Source organism: Anolis sagrei, chromosome 3 (assembly GCF_037176765.1).
Source record: "Anolis sagrei isolate rAnoSag1 chromosome 3, rAnoSag1.mat, whole genome shotgun sequence".
Lineage (NCBI taxonomy): Eukaryota > Metazoa > Chordata > Lepidosauria > Squamata > Dactyloidae > Anolis > Anolis sagrei.
In genome coordinates, this window is record NC_090023.1 from 232,112,506 (window position 1) to 232,133,303 (window position 20,798).

Consider the following 20,798-nt stretch of genomic DNA (forward strand, 5'->3'; position numbering starts at 1 on the left):
TTTGTGAATACATCTGTGCAAGTGTAAATAAATACATGAGTGTGAAGAACAGAGAAACATTTTGATCTGCCCTCCTCTTGATGAGAAGAAGATGCATATATAAACCTCTATGCTCTAAAAATCAATATTAATTTGCACTGTAACAAACTATAGTGTTGGACAATACAAATCTATAGGCATTATATCAATCTCTCAATTCATTTCACTTGGTGTTCATCTTATTTAAATAAGATGTAAATAAGTGATGAAAAACCATTCCACATCCTGTAGAAGCCTATGTCTATGAGAGAGAAATAATGCTTTTGAGGATTTAGACACTGCTGAATGGTTGTTCTTCCAAGGATAAGAGGTAGACTGAGAGCCCATCTACATGGGCCTATGAGTCTTTGCAGGAGTGAATGGACTCTGGGATATCCACATGACACATGGGGTGCATTCACCTCACCTGTTGGAATTCAGCCTGTGCTTGTGTTTCAGGATCATAGTGTTTCTGATGTGGGAAATGACGGGGAAAATGATGACACTGAAGTTCAAGATGGAGATGGTTTGGGCAATGATAGTCAAGCAGAGAATGACAGAGAGACACCAGTTCAAAGGGCAGTTTCTCATGAGAATGTTCCTGCAGGACATAGGGATGATGGGTTACTCCCTAACTCAGTGAGTTCCCAAAATTAGGGGTTAAATTCACCACCTGGAGAATTTAATGAGCCACAAGATAAGCAGCTCATGGACAGACAGCTGGAGGTCAGCCAGAATAGACAGGCTAGTCAAATGTTGCATTGCTCCTCCAGGTTAAGAGAGATAAAAACCAAGAGCGATATCCGGGGAAAGCGAAACCAGTTTCTGAGTGTTGGAATATAAGGTTGCCTCAGCGGAAAAATCCTTAGATGAAGTATTGTTTCAGAAACCTGGTTCCTGTTCCATGGAAGCCTTGCTTAGAGATTCATGTTAAAGTTCCCTGTTCCTGGTTGGGCTTCTTGACCTGTTGGGATTTGGTTGCAGAAGTCTGGACTTTGCCTTTGTACCTTATTGAATCCTGTTTTGAGATTGCTTTTGCATTTTTCCTGCACATTGCTTTGAATTATTTCCTTCCTCCTGGTTTCTATATTTTTGGGACTTCTCTGCTTTCCACAATCACATATTTTCAACTGACTATTTCACTAAGCTTCAATAAAAAATGATTGCTTTCCTTTTCATCATGTGGTGTTTTGAATTCAGAGGGGTATTCCTGTTCTGGAGTGCAACATCAACAGTGAACAAGACCACTTAACACAGTCTTGTCCCATGTTTAAAAACATTGTGGGGTGTTCTGGAACTTCCCTGAATTTATGCCATTATAAACAGTTGGGTTACTTCTTATTTGGAAATGGCTGCACTGTTCACATAGTCATCCTGCTTTCCACAGGGACAGGGGATAGCATTGCTTTCCCCCTGCCATCGGGGCAAATCCATGGGTTCCTGGGGGAAGGGCATGGAGAATCCATTGCTCCATGCCCCACATTGCCTGCTTTACTTTGCTCCTCATCTCAAGGGGGGAAGAGTCACTACCTGGCTTCCCCCCATTGCTGGGAAGGCAACATGGGAAGGCTTCCATGTTGCCATGCCGGCATGCATCGCTTCCTCTCTCTTTCAGTACAGAGCCCAAGCGGAAGTGCCTGTGTGTCATGTGAAAGGCTCCATACCAAAAATGGAACAGTGTATGATGGGCAAATTGGTCCTTCTGTTGAGGTAGTCAGTCTCAAGATTATAAATGACTGTGTATTCCTTATACAATATTTAGACAGCATTAATCGAATAATTGTTTCCAAATCATGGCAAGTAGTGGTTTTAATTTCCTTTATACTGAACAGAGTTAATCTGAAGTAATGATCTGGTACCATATTTTGAATATAAATAAATTGGAATAGATTTAGAGGAAGAAAGCAAAAATGAAGGACAAAGTGGTAATCTGGAGAGCGAGCTTTCAATCTATAGCCAAAGATTCAAGATTTTCTAGATTACTAACTATGGTCCATGAGCTGCATAGATGGCAGGAGATACTTTTTCTAATCGTTTCATATTCTATTCAGACTTGTTTTTGACCTTGGAGAGCTTCACTAATAATTCCTCAAGACTTGGCTACATTGTAATGTGCTTATCTATAAATTAAGATCAGAAATACATTCAGGAATTTATGATCTTAATTTACAGATATATAATCCAAAGTACAGAGCTGGTAAACAGCCTTCTCCTTGGTAACACCATCAAGCAGGTTTTCCAGATCTCCAGTTTGATATATTTTTGGCATTAAGAAAAGAACTTGCAAAAATATGTTTCCAAAATTTGGGGAGAAATTGGGAGTACTTTGGATATTTTTGGACCTCCTTTGCCCGCTAAAATAAAAAAAAATCCACGAACTAGTCAGACCTATACCTTCTTACCTTTGACAATTAAACCACCTTTTCAGGGAGGCTGGAAGGAAAGATAAACAGATTTGAATCTCTACACAACTACAAAAGGTGATGCATTTTTTTACAGGTTCTGGAATCTCTCAGGATCATGATGTCAATATTTTTGCTTTAATTTGTTTTGCCATAATTTAAAATCTTTTATAGGTTGCCCTGGAAAGCTGTTGAAGTTTGGGATATAAATCTCTTTCAAGTATGCACACAAACACACACCCATAAATCATATATTTCAGATTCCTGATGCCTTCTATATTTTCCATTAAGTCTAATGTAGCTACAGAAAGATAATATTCTAGATAATGGAGAATAAATATAAATCAATATTCAGAAGAAAGTAACTTCAGAAATAATGTATTTGTGAATTCTTGCAATCATTTAATAATTTATTACTCAAACTGTTTACAATCATTAAAACTGACAGGATGTAAAAAAGCAAGCAAACAAATTTCTATCTGTGTTACTATATCTAGTCATTTTTATAAGGCTGTGGGCTTCTACTTCTCATTTCATTAAACAATGGCTATACCATAGTATATATTGCCGAGCAATTTCACAGTGTCTAAAATAATGCTACCTAAGGCAAGGCACCACTTAAAAATATATAGGAAATCTCTTACAATGGCAGAATAGGAAAGATGATAAAGTGGTCTTGCCACTTAAAGAAATCTCTCTACCCACAGGTTGGCAGGTATTTCTCTCCAACATGCTAGTAAAATCGGGCATTTAATAAAGCACTAATTAAAGCAAATACTGTAAAAGCATTAACCTATATAAGGTGTTTAAATTAAACATCTAGGTACTTTGGCTCTTTTCCAGTTTTAAATAAGTTCCGATCTAACTGTACCACATCACCCATTCAAAAAGGTCTGATTTTAGTTTATGGAATATTCCCGTTAATAATGATACCTTAGACATCCATTAAGTCTGGGACATTAATTTTATGGAAAACTTCCAATACAACTCCATTAGATTTTTTATAGTTAAATTAGCAATATAGGCTTTTAACAAATGTCATAAATAGCTATATTTAATGGGAAGATTACACAAATTAAAACCAGACCAAAATAGAAAATACAGCTCCCTCTGTTTAAGTCATGACCTTCATAATCCATTTAAAAGTTACAAGCTAAATGAAACTATGAGTGATTCAAGATCTTGTTGTTTAATTGTCGGTGATTATAGAAAATCTGGAAGAATCTTACGAGCAACTGAATTTTACTTTTTGTTCTATCTCATTACAGAAATTAGGACCCACAAAAATGAACATGGCTAGAACTGGCTTTAATATGTGTCCTAGCCTGCTATTTGTATTTCAAGTCAGGCAGTAAACCCATAGATAGCTGGTAAGATTGTGTGCCCATACTTATAGCTACTGTACTCATCTGAGTGGATATACCATGTTGTTCTGTGTGCAATGTCATTATTATTTATCAGATGTTTATTTTGCCTTCTTCCAATTTCTTCAGTGTGCATATGACTAGCAGCCTCATCAGATGGGACTTGGGAAGCACCTTAGGACTCTCCCCTGCCAGTCCAGTGACAGATGGGTATGCCCATAATTGGAAGCTCCACCCACAATTAAAGTGGAAGCATCATATGACACTTCCCTCCCAACATGGGAGCCTGCTCATGTTGTGCCGGCTCCAATGGAGCCAGCATGGATCCTCCCTGCTCAGGGAATGCCTCTCCATGTGATGGGAGAAGTGTTGTCATGAGGAAATAGCATATGGGATGACGGATTTTCTCCTCTACCCCTCTTTTCTTCAGCAAAGCCAGGGGAAACAAGATGTTTCAGTTGGCTCATGTGATAAGGTTGTTATAGTCAGGTTATGTGCAGAACTGTTTTCTTTCATGTGAACCTGCTTTCCTTTTGAGATCTTATTTATTTATTTATTTATTTATTTATTTACTTTGCTTATATACCGCTGTATCTCAAGCCCGAAGGCGACTCACAGCGGTTCACAAACAGTAAAAACAGTAGAAACAGCAGTGGTTCCATACAACATATAACAATTGACTTAACACATTATCCATAAATTACCAATAAGCAATTACAATGCACAATTATTACAAAAAACAACCGTACCCAATCTTCTCATCATCCAAGCGTAGTCCAGGTTCGTCGTCCATTGTTCCATTCCTATGTTCCATTACCAGATTGCACTAAATTACTCAAACGCCTGCACAAACATCCAGGTCTTCAATTTTCTTCGGAATGCCATGAGAGATGGCGCCAGCCTAATGTCTGTAGGAAGGGCGTTCCACAGCCGAGGAGCCACCACCGAGAAGGCCCTATCTCTCGTCCCCGCCAACCATGCTTGAGAAGCCGGCGGGATCAAGAGCAGGGCCTCCCTGGAAGATCTCAAAGTCCTGGTGGGTTCATAGGCCGAGATGCGGCCGGAAAGGTAATCTTCTGGGGAGGCCCTTCTCATTGGATCATGATTGCCAAAAGTACATCTGTAAGGAACAAAAAAGAGGACTTTCTCCATAGCTGCTTCCAACTCTTAGGGCACATCTACAGTGACCACTCATTCTGAACAAAAGTTGAAACAGCTCCTTGTTGGCTAAATGGCACATTAAATTGGTCTAGGTTCAAACATAGACCAAGGCCACCTTAATGTGGACTTTAACCATGTTAATCAAAGTCAAGGACTGCTCCAAATTTTCTCAAAGAATCTGGAGCAATCCTTGATTTTGGGCCCAGGCAAACTGTTGGCCTGCTTCCAAGACAGAACTAGCTACAACTGTTTGCATGGCCATCAAATTCTCCTTGGGCTCAGGTGGTACTCATCAATCCACATTATGTTCTCCTCATCATTGCTGCCTGTAAGTATAATATGGGGTCATGTCAGTTGCTCATCACTTGGAGTTACTTTGGCCAGAGAAATAGAACAATCAGAGAAGGGAGGGGAGCAAAAAGGGGTTACTCTTTTTTCTCCCCCTTCTACAATCCCTTGTCACTTTGGTGCCTCAGCTGACATTATTCCAGGCAACATGTGACCAATATGATCCATGTTGCACCTTTTGGTAGCTGCAACAAGGTGAACAGAAGAGATGGTAAGAGTGGTGATGGACAATGAGGACTCCCTCTAAAGTAACTGGGGAGGTAGCAGTCTAAACCATACTAGGGCTGATCTGGCATTCACCATGCTGGATTAGCACAGGAAAACTGGTCAGTGTAGGTGCACCCTCCTCATTCCTAGAGGGGGTAGACTTCTACCCATTTTGCTATACTTCCATATGTAAGTAAAGCCTTTTTGTTGTTGTTCTGGCAGGCCATCTAAGACGGATTGCTTGAGAAAAGGCCTATATTATGAATTTGATATTTTTATTTTTAACTGTAATGTTAATTTATTGTTTTGATATGATGTGATGTAATTTTTAGCCATACAGGGGATCCTTGGTAGCCTCCAGGGTTTGGTTCCAAAGCCCTTTGAGGATACCACATTCTTTGGGTGCTGAAGTTTGATTATATGCATAGTAAAATGACGTCCCTTATATAAAATAGCAAACAAAATCAAGATTTGCTTTTTTCATTTTCTTTAGTATAGTAGGCCTTTCACATAAGATAGCTTGACTGTTGCAGATCTATGGATTTTATTTAAAATATTCTCTCTAGAAATTTCTTGGTCCCCCAGTGCAACTCTATGTTCAATTTGCCCCAGCAAAACAAACAAACAAATGTAGTCCATGATCTGGTTACATCCCGTTTAGACTACTGCAACGCTCTCTACGTGGGGTTGCCCTTGAAGATGGCCTGGAAGCTTCAATTGGTCCAACGTGCGGCAGCCATGATACTAACAGGAGCGGGACGCAGGGAGCGTTGCAGTAGTCTAAACGGGATGTAACCAGATCATGGACTACATTTGTTTGTTTGTTTGTTTGTTTTGTTGTACCACCTCCACTGGCTGCCGATTTGCTACCGGGCTCAATTCAAGGTGCTGGTGTTGGCCTATAAAGCCCTAAACGGTTCCGGCCCAAGATACCTATCCGACCGCATCTCGACCTACGAGCCCACCAGGACTTTGAGATCGTCCGGGGAGGCCCTGCTCTCGATCCCGCCTGCCTCACAGGCATGCCTGGCGGGGACGAGAGATAGGGCCTTCTCGGTGGTGGCTCCTCGACTGTGGAACACCCTTTCCATGGACATCAGACTGGCTCCTTTCCTGATGATATTCCGCAGGAAATTAAAGACTTGGCTGTTCAAGAAGGCGTTCGAAGAAGGAGTGCAATAATTGGTAATGACGACAGGAATGGAACAACGGAAAATGATACTGGATTGTGGTTTAGACGATGAAACAACGTGGAATGGCTTTTGTAGTATTGATGATGTTTTTTTGATGATGATGTTTTTGGTTAATGCTGGACTGATTATTTTAGATTGTGTCTTGAATTTTGAACCTTGTTCTTTCTATGTTGTACACCGCTGTGAGTCGCCCCTGGGCTGAGAACAGCGGAATATAAGCAAAGTAAATAAATAAATAAATAAATAAATAATCCCACCAATTTCAAAGAACCCAGTCTCCCCCCAGCCCTGTCAAAAATGGTGGGAAAAAACTGAACAATTAAGACTCCTGTGTAATTCAGCCTCTGGAAATATCAGTAGGACTAAATCAAGCTCTAAAGATGATTAAGACAGTAATTATTGCTGAATCGTCTTAGGAATAGCTGGGGCTATTTGAAGTCCACCCTATTCACATTTACTGTATTTGGGAAAATGTTATACTGAATAATATATGAAGTTCACATCTAAGCATACTTTGTAATTGTTAGTTTTCATATTGAAATATGCTTGAATGACAATGGATGATAAAATAATTACCTGACTGCCAATGTTGCCAATATATGTAGTTCACACCTATATATATACACACCTTTAAAAATAGTTCTGGACTGGTTAGCAGGAGGAGTGCTCCAAAAGAATTACGAGGTTCCTGAAATAAGAAGAATCATAACCCTAAATCATTTTAAAAAATACTTCCAATGTGATGATAAAACTATAATCACCTCTGTAAGAGGCAAAGGGTTGCATTGGATGGGAGCAAATCATTTTAAAGCCTGCAATTTGTTTTTAAATAATATTTTAAAATATTTTGTTGCCACCATGTTTTGACAAAGTTGTTATCTTCTCTGAGCCTGGATGAATAAAAAGGTAATTCATCTACTACCTAAACAGATATAATATGCAAGTAATATCTTCCCAGGAGGGTTAGACAGAACAATAAAGAACTTTATCTTTCTACCTCCAGCCAGTCTGTCCTCTGAATATGGGGTTTACATGTATTCAAAAACTGATAGCTAATTTGCTAAATAAGGCTTTGAGCACAGAGCCCTGATTCTGTTCAGAGTTTTCCCCTAAATATCCTCTCTTGTGAAAAGGGACTGATAAGTTCATTTTATTATACACAAAGAAAAGACCTTCTCAACAACAACAGCCTTTATTGGCAAACACTAACAAAATCACAACACAGACATATATAACAAAAGAAAGTCACAGATAAAAAAGGAAAACCATAATTAAAAATGACTAAACTCAAGAATAAAATTTACCACAGTCTCACAAAAGAAGGCATCAGAGTTGTTCAGGAAGTATGGAATTTTATAACACCCTTGCCATTAAGAACACTGTATTTCATCCAGATATTATCATATTAAGGTCATAAAACAAAGAATGGTCAAGTGTTTCAACAGAAACCAAGCCACAAGAATAAACCTTTTTAGAATGAAAGACCTTCTCAATTTTCCCTATATTATCTATAATCTTGCATACTTGTTCAACACCGGATCATTTGGGGGGGGGGGGGTATTGTTATTGTTTATTGCTTATTGTGTATTTTTTTTGTTTTTGAGTTTTATTTTAACTGTTGATTATTTATTTATTGATTATTTATTATCGCTTTTGTTTATTGATGTGCTGTGGGCTTGGCCTCATGTAAGCCCCACCGACTCCCTTGGGGAGATGGTAGCAGGGTACAAATAAATTATTATTATTATTATTATTATTATTATTATTATTATTATTAGGGGAACAATCATGTGGCTCATAACCAGAAACACAAATTAGGCTTTGGAATACTTTTATTAGATCATTAAAATGTAAAAATGTGGCAAGCTCCAGAATTCTTCCCCAAACTTCCAAGTGACAACATTTGGGAGACTGGTAAAAATGAGTGACCCTGATTTGCTCACTGGCTTTACAGGGAACTGGACTGACAACCGTGGTTCAGAGACAAAGTTAATAACAGGAGCCTCACAAAAAATTAAGGAGGATTTTTCCATTCTCTAACATGAAGGGTGAATCGTTATACTTGTATATAAAATCTGCTTGAAAATATATGGTTGTTTATTATTTTCCTAGCCTGATGGTCAACATGCATAGACTGCTGGAAAAACAACTCTTGTTAGGGCATATGATGAATGTGTGACATTCCAGATGATTAATTTCCAGTACAGTATCTCACAGCCAAACATAATTGAGTTGAAATCTAATACCTGGATGCTTGATGTCCCCCAGCCCTGATCCAATGTTATTTGGCAGGGGTCCTCAAACTAAGGCCCAAGGCCCAGATACGGCCCTCCAAGGTCATTTACCTAGCCCTCACTCAAGGTCAATCTAAGTCTGAAACTACTTGAAAGCACACAACAACAACAACAACAACAACAACAACAACAACCCTATCTCATCCAAAAGCAGGCCTACACTTCCCATCGAAATACTAATAAGTTTATATTTGTTAAAATTGTTCTTCATTTTAATTATTGTATTGTTTTTGAGTGTTTTTTGCATTACAAATAAGATATGTGCAGTGTCCATAGGAATTCCTTCATGCTTTTTTCAAATTATAATCCAGCCCTCCAACAGTTTGAGGGACTGTGACCTAGCCCTCTTTTTAAAAAGTCTGAGGACCCCTGTTATTTGGTATGGTAATGCTTGTCACACTTGCTGTGGGATGCCATTCTCTTCCTCCTTGTGTATCACACAAAGAGCTTTACCAAATAGTTAGCCTATGGAATGTAGAGAAGCCTCATACACAGACTGTCTATCACCATGTCCATCAGCACATGGGTCAGGCATAATGGTAGTCCATGTTCTTATCATGGGTACAACCCGCTCCGAAATTCTGGATTGAGTTTCCCTTCTTTGGATCATGAGCCATCACTTCAGGAGGACTAAAAATATAATTAGTTAAATATAGGTCAATGGAAAGTTCTCCATCTTTTCTAGGGAGAAATTGTCAATGGATAGAGTGGGGACAAAAACAGAATGTAGAAATCTAATATTGCTTGGTCTCTAATTTCTAAATTATATAAACATTTATTTAAAAATATTGCCTTCCACATCTTCTCACAAAGAAATTGATGTTGCCTGCATGAAACTTCCTAGCATTTAAAGATCTGGAAGCAGGCAACTTCTTTAAATTCTCGACATGCCAAATCCTCCCTTGCACCTTGTTATTCCATTTTATCCTTCTGTTATTTGCACCTGCAATATGTTAGTCCAGTTCAGAATGGCTCACATGTGCCAATTTTTTTAAAAAAACTTGTGTGTCTGTGTGTGGCGTCCTTTGTATGTCCCCTGAGTCAGTATTATGGAAAATATCCCACGCTGCACATTTCAGCTCTTCCACATTAGCAGGCAAGCATAAAGCAAAGTCACAGGATTACAATTATGCCAGGACCTACCAGTGTCTAACATTTATACAATCAGCTTGCTTAAATGGGGATAAAACTAGTAATTACCTAGAAAATTTAGTAAGTACAAGAAACAGATTTGAAAGCCGAGGAAGGTTCACGGAGATAACAGATTGCAAGGCAATAGAGGTATCCCAACAGGCTTATGAATCCCGCCAATGGTTAATCTTGTTACAATGACAGATTTTATCTCAATTGTTTGTTCAAAGGATTTTCTGAGGCAAGCAGACAGATGGGAATTGGGACATTTCCAAAGATCAGCCGCCTCTCTTTTCATTTGCATAAATCTCTGTGGCTAAAAATCAAGCACAGTCCCTAACTCTTGCAAATGATCTTCACACACAATGGTCCATTTAGGAGGAAAGTACCTGTGGTACAACATGCAAATGTCTTGTCTTTCTTTCCTCTAGATTTATCTTTGGAAGTCCAAATTTGCTATTATATTTTAACAATTAAATAGTATGTTAGGCTCACTCAAGACAATATATTGCTATGTTGCACTCAAAGTTTTATCTTGTTCTCTTGATATTCTTTAGAGGAAAACAAAAAAAGATGGGCAGAGGGACAGGGTGCCAGTGCATCTTGTCCTGATGCCCCCATGTGATGGGAGAAGGAGGAAGAGTGAATGGGTTGCCATGAGGTGCCACATGCACCTTCCATTTTGCTGGTTATTGTTGGCAAAACAGAACACTTATTTAGATGGGAGCCACAACACCTGAAGGAGCATTAGCCATTTTAAAATATATATACAAATTACCTCCTCGTTTTATAGTGGCTTTAGAAATGGCATGATATCTCAACCCACATTTTAAGCTTGTGTAATGTGAAGGGTACCATTGGTGGCAGTTTCTCAAGTGTTTACAAAGTAAACACTTATTTATTGCTATTTGAGTCAAAACTCAAGGCAAGTGGTGCAGAGCTGTGATTGTCACTGAGAATTTAGATCACCAGTGGATTGGAGCACAATCTGTCTCTCTCAGAAGCCTGCATGCAACAGAAACATGGAGACCCAGCTTGGCTAAAAGGTATGTTATGCCTTTCTTCTGTTCTGATTGGCTCAGCAAGCAGGGCTCACAGGGAAACCCCCATGCAGACACACAGCTGCCTCTCCACACTCCATGTGTAGCTGAATGGAACCGAAAGTAGTTGTTGTCAGCAGCTGCATGGTCTGTTGTGGCTGGGAAAAAAATGGCAATGGCACCTGTTGTCATATGTTCTGCAGTTGATGCTAGTTGGTGATGGAAGGGTTAATGTGAGTATTAGTTCTAGAGGGTTTGGTAATCTGTAAGTGGGAGTTCATGGGTGAAAGCAATTAGGGGTGGAGGTGTGCAGGAGATGGGTTGCAGCTGGGTGTTACTGGATCTAAGGAGCTAACCTTGAGACTGATCTTTGGGAGAAATGTATCTGTTGTATTTTGGTGTTGGATGCTGCTGTTTTTTCCACCAGGTCTGTTGGATTTTTCGGTATCCTGGCCTGTCTCCTGTAATCTTGGAATTCTGAAACCTTGAACCTTTGGACTGGCTTTTGACTACGGTATAGACTCTTGATCCCTGGACTTTGTTTCTTGAACTCTCGGCATTTGACCACCTGAATGGACACTTTTGCTTACGGAATTGTTTTTGCTATTTTTATGTTTTGGTCTATTAAAACAGCCAGCAAGTAAGTGTTATTGTAATTTAACTGTTTGATAAAACTGGGAGTTTGATTCATATCTACCTAAATAAGGCAGAGCCCTGGCAACGCGACACCTGTGCCATTATGGCTGGCCAAAAGAACCAGAACAGCTGGAGCCAATTTTAAAAAAAATGAATCTGGCACAGCCCTAGTGAGTACCTCCATTTGCAACAGACTCCTGAATACACTTGATTTTCCACACATCAATGGGTAACAGAAAAGTTTTAAAATAAATTATTATAATGACAATCTTGCTGAATTGAGAATAAATAGAACTCTCTGTTCTCTCTTTCTGACAAGGTGAAAGTTAAACATTGCGCTGCTATTTTCAAATGGAGAAAGGAACAAGGTTAGGTATCCAGACCAAGATTCTTCTGTTTCTGCTCTTTGGTGGGTGTGTTGCTGCTTCTAATGACTCAGACTGGTGTACATGGCCTATGGTGGTCACATTGGAGTACAATAAGCTACATACAGCCAAGTTCAACAGCTGAATGGGTGGGATCTTTAAAGGTCACTAAAGCAACGGGGAGCGAGCTTGCTCTTTCTGGTCTTGATTCACACTGGAGCCTATGAAGGGGATGAACACATTTTGGAATATTGCTTTTTAAAATTAATATTCTTTTCCTTTGCCAAGTCTTTTATTTTTGGTAATTAAAGGAGTATTTTTTTTTCAAAAAAGCATATTTATGTATAAGAGAATATATGAAGTTCTTCTAGAGTAGATATTAAGGATAAAAACTAACATTGTACACACCCTTACATGCTACAGAAAATACTAGCAAAATATTTATAAATTACATCAGGTTCATTTTCTTTCCTTTTCTATATGCTAATCAAAGAACTCTAGGAATATTTTAAGTTCTTCACTACGGTCACTTACCCATGCATTCCTATGGAAGTCTGTTATAAACTACATCCGAGGAAGCAGGATTCAGGAGATATATAAACAGATTGAATCTCCATTTAGGCACAGGCAGATGAAAGTAGATTTAGGGACTAATTAAATGTCTAACCTGTCTTAGATTTCAAAGGTTTACACATACCTCACTAGATATGTACCTAGTACAGATGCTTCACCAAAATCTAGTTTCTTGAATTCAGGATCTGAGCTAGCAAAGCATCACTGAAAGACATGACTTAGTCAACTATGGTAATTTTATGCCTAATCTGATATTGCAGATTCTCCATCTCCGCTGAAATTTGTGTGATTTCAGTCTGTTTTAAAATTAATCAGACAATGCCCAAAGTTAAAGAGTCAGTCAGATTGATTACAAATCAGCCATTAGCTAGAGACCATACCAACTGTTGTGCCAATCCAAGATATAATACTGTCATATCTGTCATGTCTCTGATATTATTTCAACACAACTGGCTGCTGTACCAATTCAACAGTATAAAATCAATGAGGCAATCATATTAAGTCCAATTCATTTGGTGTAATGGTGGTTTTGAACTGAAGCTTCAGAGACTTCATGTGGCTTTCTGTCAAAACTATTTGATGCAAACCCCAAAAATGTTTAATTGTACACTTTTTTGGAAATCAGTTTGCAAATCCCAAGTGGCCAATTAATTACTAACTCTCTCAAAAATAACTCTTAAGCCAATGTTGAAGTTATTGCTGCCACATTTAGGGAAGGATGAAAGACTATGCCTCCATTCTGTTCACGGCAGTGCTGTAGTTAGGAAGCTGGGATCAAACACAAGCAACAACAATAAAAATAGCCAAAGAAAATTATTGATATTATATCATTATTGAGCAAAACATCCATGGAAACTTCATATAAGGATTTCTGTTACATTTAACTCAATCTTTTCAGCATTTAGACAAATTGAAATGGCTGTATTTCAAGTTATCAATGGATCTCAAAGTTCTGGTATAATGCACATGATTGTCTCTGTAGGATGATCCAATAATTGTGGAGGGGAGTAAAAATGTTCAGATTCTGGAACAGAAAAATCATGAAAACAATAGCAGCAAACAGAATTGAAAATATGAGCAAATTCTCAACGTGCAGGAGTGTGAGCAAAACATTTTAATTCCCAAATATATGAGCATTCAAACTTGATTCAAAAAATGTATGAATCAAACGTAGTTTGTTGTCAGAGTAAATTGTTTTCCTTTATCAGACTTTGTCTGTTTGGCTTTCCTATACCACTCCTTGTACACGTTAGTGCAATTGAGTTTGCCTGCTTATTTATTTAAACATGTGTGTCTTGTTCATTATCACAGGATCTCAGGGTAGCATATGAATAAAATCAATTTATATCAATTTAAATGTTAAACAATGAGGAGTATTTAAACACTCTGTGAACAAATTTGACACTACAACAATTAAACTTATAACAATAATCAAATCAACATTTAAGACAGGTTGGGAAATGTTTAGATGAAGATTTGAACATTATTAGACCCATAAGGAGTTGATGGGATGTTATGTCTTAACCTGGTACCAGGAAGAAATCAGTGTTGGCATCTCCAATAGGAGGAAATTTCACAGTGGTGGTGACATATCAGGAAAAAAATCCTATCCCACATAAGGAAGGAACCTCCAGCTGGCACAGGTTGGCATCAAGTTTTGGCCAGTTTACTTGGTGAGAGAGAACCTTCAAAAAACTTGAAATTATTCAACTTTCAATGTCATTGTAAAGGCTAAAATACCATAAAAGCACTAGGTATCATATGTTATTGAAAGCAAGTAAGGTCATCCCTGGTTAGTACTTGGATGGGAGATTATCCTATCTGGCCCTGTAGACTTGAATTCATTTAGAGTAGCCTAGTATTCCTAGACTACTTCTTTACTATTTTGGGTTGCATTTTCCCTATTACCTTATTCACCCCATATTGCTCAGATTGAACAACAATCTCCTTTTGGGAGAAGGCTGAGGCAAAGAAGGTGTTGAGCAGCTCTGCTTTTCTGTTAGTATTTTACCATCTTCTCCATGCAGAAGCCCTACCATTTTCTTTTCTTCCTTTTTTTTCTACTGACATAACCAGAGGACCCTTTTTATAGTTTTTAATCTCTCTGGCAAGCCTGCAGCTCCACCCCTGTTGTGTGATTAAGGCTGGTGAAGCCAACTGGCCCCATCAAGGCTGACCTCCTTCATTGGTGGGCTTCAAATCCATGCCTTAGGCTTTTCTTGCCGGCTGTGGGTGGACCTCATCTCTGTACGCAACAAAGAGGACTATAGTTTAAGCAGTATATATGGTACAAACATCTAATGGATTTGATCACATGTGTGTGTGTGTGTGTGTGTCAAACTGCACGAGAAATAGGATGTAACCCTATGGCAACCAACAGCAAAGGGGCTGAACAGGAAGGCCTTTCTGATTCAGTCTTGTAGACATGAGTGGAAACATTTTGATACAGTACCTTTTGCACTTGCTGTGCAGATCTGGTCCACTGTAGAAACAATGCAATTTTGACACCATTTTGGCAGAGAAGGATAAAGAGCTTTAAAAACTACAACTTGCATGACTACATAGCATTGAGCTATGACAGTTACTTCACTAATTCATACTGCACTAATTCCATGGTGCATAGTCACCCTTAGATATAATAATCAATGGCAGTGAAATCCAGTGGGAGATTCAGAATGATCAACAAGGGCAAAATTCTTGTCTTTCATTCAGAGTAAATCATTGGTTAGACCGCCATATAATCCAGATTATCAAAACAGATAATCCACATTATCTGCTTTGAACTGGATTAACTTAGTCTACACTACCTTATAATCAGTTCAAAGCAGGTAATCTGATTTTTATATGGTAGTATAGAAGGGGCCTGAGCAACCCAGGCTGTTTCAGCATCCGGTCTGTTCTGAAAAATAATAATATTCTGTCTAAGAATATCAAAACGTACTCAAACAACTAATTCTTACATACATCTGGATCCAGGGAGGTTATCTTCAGGACAAATATACCAATATCTCATTCCATACAGAAGTGAGACATTGAAATGCAAAGATACAGAATGGGGGACGCCTGGCTCGAGAGCAGTACGTGTGAAAAAGATCTTGGAGTCCTCGTGGACAACAAGTTAAACATGAGCCAACAATGTGATGTGGCAGCAAAAAAAGCCAATGGGATTTTGGCCTGCATCAATAGGAGCATAGTGTCTAGATCTAAGGAAGTAATGCTACCCCTCTATTCTGCTTTGGTTAGACCACATCTGGAATACTGTGTCCAATTCTGGGCACCACAATTCAAGAAAGATATTGACAAGCTGGAATGTGTCCAGAGGAGGGCGACTAAAATGATCAAGGGTCTGGAGAACAAGCCCTATGAGGAGCGGCTTAGGGAACTGGGCATGTTTAGCCTGAAGAAGAGAAGGCTGAGAGGAGATATGATAGCCATGTATAAATATGTGAGAGGAAGCCACAGGGAGGAGGGAGCAAGCTTGTTTTCTGCTTCCTTGGAGACTAGGACGCTGAACAATGGCTTCAAACTACAAGAGAGGAGATTCCATCTGAACATTAGGAAGAACTTCCTGACTGTGAGAGCCATTCAGCAGTGGAACTCTCTGCCCCGGAGTGTGGTGGAGGCTCCTTCTTTGGAAGCTTTTAAGCAGAGGCTGGATGGCCATTTGTCAGGGGTGATTTGAATGCAATATTCCTGCTTCTTGGCAGGGGGTTGGACTGGATGGCCCATGAGGTCTCTTCCAACTCTTTGATTCTATGATTCTATGATTGACCAATTTTGCAGTCTTCTCAATCTTCTTCAAGTGAGCCAAAACGAGCAATGGGCAGCCTTATGTGTGGTGATATATACTTGTTTGCCTTGTTTGCTTCACTAAACTGCAATTCTCTCTCTCTCTCTCTCTGGATATGGATGGTCTGAACAGCAATAATGAACTGGAAATATGCCAAATTTGTCAAACATCATAAAAGCCACAAATCTGAAGCTGTAAGCACATTAAGTTTAAAATTCAATTTGCAAACTACAAGTGACCAATTTATGGCAGAACCTAATGTTAACATATGGTTGAACCTGCTAGTTAAAAATGAAGGGACACTTGCAGAGTGATGAAGCAGGTTATTGCCGTGCCCCTCAAGAATCTATTTTCCTACTATGCTTCAGAAATCAAGATGAAATTATTTTTTCAAGGTGAAGTACGTTGACTTTGCTGCTCCTTCCCCCACTCTAACTAACTACCTGTATCATTTGTTTGGTGTTACAGGGCTCTGAAAATCTGCATAAACTTCCAGTACTGTGGGATTCTACAACATTCATGTTGAATGTTTAATGAGGAAATGAATGGCTTTCCTCTGTATTCTATGGCACTGAATGCATCAGCAGGGACCACTATAAATGTTGGTAAAACTTACTGCCCAAAATAGCTGAAATGGAATTATGCAGATGCTGTAGGGGTAGGGGGTAAAATTTTATTTCAGTGCATGAGATTAATATTGGGTCTTTTAGGGAATAGCAGTTGCCTGCAGGCAAGACTTAAAAAAAGATGAAAAATACGACATCCCTGATCCCTTTACTCTATCCTTTTTTCAGTGCTTTGCATTGTGTAAATTGCAAGTACAAAGATCACAGCAGAAAATAAATGCAGTGCTATTGCCCTTTCTTAAGGAATATATATTAAGAAAAACCTAATAATTTACAATTCAGGAATTATTTCTGTAAGGCACAGCTTTTTGTGGTCAACGAGCCAAACCTTTGTTTATACACCATGGTTACTTATGCTCACAAATGATTGCATTGTGCTACAGAAAGCACCACTTCTTACTGAAAGTGAATTAAAATGCTGGGAAGAGGCTACATATAGTCACTTTTCTTTACCACTTCTAGCTAAAGTGGATGGTCGGATAGTCCTACTGATACACATTCATTCCATTTGTGTGTGTGTGTGTGTGTGTGTGTGTGTGTGTGTAAATCAAACAGAGATCATGGAGAAAGAACACAGGTTGCCTACATGTAACTGTAGTTCTTTGAATGGTCTTCTGTAAATTCACATAACACCCGCCGATCCTCCCCTCTAGCCATGCCTAATTAACAAAAGTGCTACCACGTTGGCACTTGAACAGAGGCAATGGTGTGTGTCTCCTTTAAATGAATGCCTGGAGGAGGTAATGGATTGTATGAAGAAAAACAATTGAAACTGAATCTGGTTAAGTCAGAGATGCTTGCCATTAAGGGTCTTAGCCTAGGGCTGGAGGTCTTTAAGGGGTAGTGTAACCCCGAAAGACTCTGTTCACAGCTTAGGAGTGCTCCTGGATCCATCTCTCTAAATGTCAGCCCAGATAGATGTGACAGTCAGAAGTACTTATTATACCAGCTTCAGCTGATAATGCCCGGTGTGCCCCTTTATAGAATTGGAAGAGCTAATGATGGTAGTGCACACACATGGACTTATGCAATGCACATTTCCAGTTCATGTCAGCCACATTTGGAAACTCTGGCTAGTTCAACACATGGCAGCCAAATTGGTTACGGGAACATCCAGGAGTGAGCATATTTTGCATATGCTAAAATCACTCTACTGGCTACCAATTATTTTTCAGTCAAAGTACAATGTCCTCTGGAAGACGTTTACTCCAACCAGCCAGAACCCGACTGGCAACCATCACCCAGAGCATCTTTTCATTGACTCTCTGGACTGTAGAAAGGCCTGCCAGAAGAGATCTAACAGCCAAATGAGCTTTCAGAATTCAAGTCACAATGGAAGAATGATCTCTTCAGGCAGGCCTATCCAATCAGTTTTAAACCATGAATTTTAATGTTTTAAAAAGTATTTGTGTCAATTATTGTTCTGTGTATTTTAATGTATGCATTTTAATGTTATTGTATTTTATCTCTGTGTTGTAACTATATACCATGGGAGACAAATAAATTAGTATTACTACATGTTTTGGGTCCAGTTTTCGTGCAGGAACACCTCCTCCCATATAATCCATCCTGTACACTGAGGTCCTCTGGGAGCCTACCCAGTCAATTTTGAATTTTAAATGGGCATTCTATTAGTATCATGCTTTAATCTTTGTACTATGCACTTTGTTATATGTGTATTGGCTGTGTTGTACCCCATCTCAAGCCATGAGGAGAGGTGGGTAACAAATACATCATCATCACTACCACCACCATCTCAGTTACTGTGGTTTTAATAGGAATAAAACTCTCTCTCCCTTCCCCCTTTTAAAAGGTTCATCCAAAGGCGGTTCAACCCATTACGCAAAGTAAGCATTTGCAGTACAGTTGATTTTGCCCAGGGGCGCTCTTGAGGTGCTCTTGGGGGAAAATAGACCTTGACATATGCGAGTTGTAGTTACTGGGGTGTATAGTAGGCTTGGGTAACCACGGAAAAATTTGGTTCTAAATTCGTTTTGTTTTTAGGGGGCCCTTGCGTTTCGTTTTTTTAAATAATTCCGAAATTTTCCTTTTAAAAATTTCAAAACATACGAAATTCCGTATAATTATGAATCGATTCGTTAATGGCGGACGCGATTGCGCAATATGCTAAAAAAACCTCCAAATGGGACAGGGGGAACTTCTGAAGCTTCCCTCTTCCCTCTGTTGTTGACTGTTGGTGTGATAAAACAAACAACAACTATAAAACTTGCACCAGACATGCGAAAATAATTACAAAATAATTACAAAATAATTACAAAATAATTACAAAATAATTACGAAATAAATTGAAAAAATTCTTTCGAATCTAATTTACTCCTCACACTATTCCTGCATGGCTCAATATTGGATCGTAACGTAATTTAAATACGAATTAATAACAAATTATGAAATTAACGAACGAAACCGCCCAAGCCTAGTGTATAGTTCACCTAAAATCAAAGAGCATTCTGAACTCTACTAATGATGGAATTGAACCAAATATGGCGCACAGAACTCCCACGATGAACAGAAAACTGATTGTTAATTGTTTAATTGCTGCTATATTGTTTTTATTCTATTGTTTGTTGATGCCGGCATCGAATTGTGCCTTTGTAAGCCGCCCTGAGTCCCCTCTGGAGTGAGAAGGGCGGGGTAGAAATAACCGAAATAAATAAATTATATATATATATATATATATATATATATATATATATATATATATATCAGTGATAGGTTGGGCGGGGGCACCAAAATACTGTTTGCTTACCATTGAAAATTACCTAGAGCCGCCTCTGGGTTCATCAAAGCAAATATTTCTGTATTACAATCCAGTTGCTATTTGTTAATTTTCATAGTTAACTCAATAAGCATTGTTTGTACTTTTTGTATTTCTGTTCTTTCCCATCCTTCTATACACCTGCTCACACATTCTACTAAGCATGTGTATAATAAGCTGCCTGTTGGCCTGCATGGAAGTTGGCATGAGTCATCACTAATAAACAATTGTCAGTGAGGAGTAAGTTTAATTAGAAGACTACATATTCATAGAGGGCATATGATTTATGCTAAACAGTGAGATGATGTGCGTTGTCAAAAGCTTTTATGCCAGAATAAATGGGTTGCTGTGAGTTTTTCAGGCTCTATGGCCGTGTTTCAGTAGCATTCTCTCCTGACATTTTGCCTGCACCTGTGGCTAATAGCATATTCAGAGGTTCTGATGGCAGCAAAGCAAGTGGAATGTGTGTGTGTGTCTAATATATATATATATATATATATATATATATATATATATATATATATATTAGGCTTGGGTGGTTTGGTTCGTTAATTTCATAATTCGTTATTAATTTGTATTTAAATTAGCTTACTATCCAATATTGAGCCATACAGGAATAGTGTGAGGAGTAAATTAGGTTCAAAACAATTTTTTCAATTTATTTCGTAATTATTTTGTAATTAATTATTTCGTAATTATTTTGTAATTATTTCGTAATTATTTTCGCATGTCTGGTGCAAGTTTTATAGTTGTTGTTTGTTTTATCACACCAACAGTCAACAACAGAGGGAGAGGGAAGCTTCAGAAGTTCCCCCTGTCCCATTTGGAGGTTTTTTTAGCATATTGCGCAATCGCGTCCGCCATTAACGAATCG